We start from the raw sequence: 4,070 nt of genomic DNA, 5'->3' as shown, positions 1-4,070 counted from the left end.
AAGTGAGACAAGAGACACGTCTCAAGACGCCCCAACCCATTCTTCTGACGAAACTCAGAAAGAAAAGTTCCCAATTATAAGGGAGTCCTCAATTATAGGGGACAAAGACAAATCTCAGAATGAACCTATAACGGAACCAGAAGAGGAGGCAAGCTCAAGTGGCAAACCCGAATCTACGTCCGAGACTACTAAGCCAACGCCCATAAGTAAGTTAATTACTGAAAACACTGATCTTAAAAATCAGATAGCTATCCTTATGAAAGACTTGACTGTTGAACATGTACATCGATCGTATAGATCAGGAAAACATACACAGCACTTACGCGAGCATGTTTCTCCGGGTATTACTGAATCCCTACAGAAGTGGACAGAATGTCGACAGGCAATTACGCCCGAAGAACGTAAAGACTCGAGCGCTACACCTGTGGCATATGAGCCAGATGTGCTCAGCATATCTATACCTTACGAGGTACTACCACCAGAACTTCAGGCTAATTGCTCGCCTGTTCTGACACCCGGCCGTGAGTCATCCGTCCTTGAGGGTATTATAGACCCAGAGGCAGGTAGAAATACTCCGCCACTTTTACCCAATTGGGATGACAATCGTCGGAAACCAGTTAAGACTGGGTATGTTATCCAAACGCATGAATCACCCAAGATTATAATACCAACCACTATCCGAGGAACAGAGCACCGAAAGGCCTCGACCATGGACTTTACGAGGGGTAATAAGCACCCCCGTAAACGTGTTAACGAAGTCGAATTTAATCGCTTCGATCGCATAACACTACATCAACCCGCAGAGGATTTTCACTCTGACGAGGTGACCGAACTTAACAAATCGGTCGACGATTATACCATTAAAATGGAAATCGCCCACGATGCGCATCATGCTGAGGATGTATCATATTTTGCCAATATGATTGCGATTAAGCAAAAGCGCATCGATCAGCTACTTCAGGCCCAACGTGGACAAGACCACAGGGATAACCAGAAGTACAAAGGACAGATCAGGCAGCTTAAGTCAAACTGGGATGCCAACAGTAAGCAGGTCGACGCTTACTGCGTTTACGGTCATGCTGGAGACGAATGATATCGCTCCCCAGCAATGGATCTCTGCTTTAATGCAGACGTTAGACCCTTCAGGTACAAGTTATTTGATCCTATGGCGACACCAACATGAGCTAGACACTTGTCGTGACTGGCCAGCTGTGTGTTGGTTGGTTACATCCTTGTTAAGTAAGGACATGCGTAGCCTAGGACTGAGTTCAATTTTAACTGAACCAGTTGAGAACACGCCCATTCAGAGTTATATTCTGAAGCTAGATGCTGACCTGAAACGTCCAGATATAACAAAGGACAAGGCACAGTGATGGTACGAGTTCCTGGTTATGCATGTGTTCTGTAAGAACATAGAGAATAACGACCCGTGAGAGCCTGTACACCGAGTTGTGACGTAAACACGCGACTGGGGCTCGAGACAAGGGACATGAAACAAAGTTTCATCTATCCCGACTTACGTGGGAACAGTTTTACGTTACTGTTTTCCCCGCACACTGAGTAACATCGAAGGGAAACGTGGCTGTAAGAAGCCGCGGGAGCACGCCGATCACGGATACGTATCCAGGTAGACCTCAAACGAGAGACCCCAACATACACGTGCTCGCGACTCCATTCTATCCACGCGACTCAATAAATGGACACACGCGGAGGCGAAGGAGAAGGAACCTACATTTAAGGAGATTAAGAAATGTACCGATGCACAGTGTGGGTATGACATATACCAATTGACCCCTAACGGTTATTGGAATGGCAGGCATGCATCCACCTGTACACACTTTCTTATTAAGTGCGACAAGTGTGAGAAGACCAATGGCTATCACACTAAGTCTTGTGACAAAAAGCCCGACATTAAGTTGGAGTGAAAGTACTACCAGGCACAATCATTACACAGACAATACAACGACTCTTTAGATGAGCGTGTAATAATCCCTGTATACTACAATGGAAATAAAATCCTTGCATTGATTGATCCTGGTTCAGAAATTTCATATATATCCGATCGCTTTGCATTAAGGAAAGATATCAAAAGGAGATCACAAACAACTCATCTCGTTTTAGCCGATGATAAAACTTCTAAGTGTGACACCATGGCCACAGATGTTAAAATCTTCCTGGTCGATGATAGGAGTATCACTACCAAGCTGTGATAGTTATGATGTCACAGAAGTACGACATTATAGTCGGAATGAGCGATTTACTCACTCTAGGTATAACCGAAACTGGTCTACCAAATAATATAGATCCATTAAAGGATCAGTCAGACGATAACTGTCTGAATCCATATAAGCCCCCGTCAGACACAGTCAAGGCATTAATACCTGACTTTGCGAACAAAATCATAGATCTGATTCTAGTTAATAAGAAGATAAAGATCACAGATTGGGCAAAATCCCGTTTAAATGACGAGTATGTCAGCCTTGACTTAACCAAGGTGGACTTTACACAGTTAAAGTGTCCCTCAAGGAACTATGTATCCTGGAGACAAAAGGCTGTGGTAAACAAGTTGAGAAATGGCTAGCAGATGGAGTGATAGAAATTGACTATCAACAGACGCCAGTTAACTTGGCACTGCTAGCCGTAGACCAACATAACTCTGACAGATCGTTTAAGAAAGTCAGAGTATGTTTAGATATGAGTCCGATAAATAAATTGTTGCCGACTCATAGCTTTCACTTACCTCGTATTAACGAGCTACTGCGAAGAATGGAAGGTGCTACAGTATTTACAACTATAGACCTTGCACAAGGATACCATCAAATGCAGGTATATGAACCACATCGTAAATACTTTAGTTCTACGTGGAAAGGTAAACAATACAGGTTCAGAGGTGCACCTTTCGGGTTCCAACAAGTAATGGAGGAAATGTTTGCAGACATGCCTAACGTGTGTAAGTCTATATAGATGACATAGTCATCTTTTCTAAAACTAAGGGCGAACACGCCGTATTAGTCAGACGAGTCCTAAAGAGACTCAACGAGCAACACTTCAAGATTAACAAGAAGAAATGCTACTTCAGCTCTTAGGCTACCATATATCTGGGGAAGGTATTAAAATCGACCCCGGTAAGGTAGAATACCTGTTAGATTGGCAAACAACAACTACAGGAAGAGATGTTAACAGCATGTGTGGGTTTGTAAACTTCTTTTCAGATGGAGTACCACACTTAGCTGACTACCTTAAACCTATTGGACACTTAAGATGTCATAAAGGCAAACTAGGAGACTTGTGGACTAAAGAGTGTGATGACGCATTTAAAGCGCTCAAACACGCAGTCCAGCAAGCCCCTGTTGTACAAGGACCGGTCGATGGCGTGCCGTTTGAAATAGCAACGGACGCCTCCGACTTAGCCTTAGGAGGAGTATTATATCAGGTTATAGATAACAAACCTAGAAATATACAATTCTTTAGTCGAGCAATGAATGTTTCACAGTTGAATTACCCAACCGTTAAACAAGAGCTATTAGCCATAGTGGCAGCTTTAACACACTTCCGAGATTACTTATACGGAACAGCATTTACGCTGATGTATGATCAGAAATCTCTTCAATATATGAAAGAGATGAACCCCGACTCACAATTACTGAGTCGCTGACATGATACAATATCAAAGTTTCATTTAGAGATAAAACATCTGCCAGGAATACATAAACATATACCTGATATGTTATCACGCTTCGTACCGGACTTTAATAAATCCGTACGTGAGTTACTAGCCACTGACTGGAAGTGTAATCCCAGGTGGTTTGAACTGGCTCAAAACATATTTGGGCCACATACCTTAGATATGTTTGCTGCACATCATAATGTACAACTATCGAATTACAGGACTTTAAATCATCCTTTGGGAGACGCCTTTCAAATAGACCTCTCCAAACATAATGCGTGGGCTCATCCACCATGGCAGTTAATTGCCCAGCTATTAAATTATGTTCATATACATAAAGCTACCATCACGTTGTATTGCCCATTACGGAGTAAAGATCCATGGCTCAATAAATTAATAAGCA

The sequence above is a fragment of the Sphaeroforma arctica genome, assembly GCF_001186125.1.
Source record: "Sphaeroforma arctica JP610 unplaced genomic scaffold supercont1.184, whole genome shotgun sequence".
Classification (NCBI taxonomy): Eukaryota; class Ichthyosporea; order Ichthyophonida; genus Sphaeroforma; species Sphaeroforma arctica.
Note: the sequence above shows the minus strand (reverse complement) of the source record.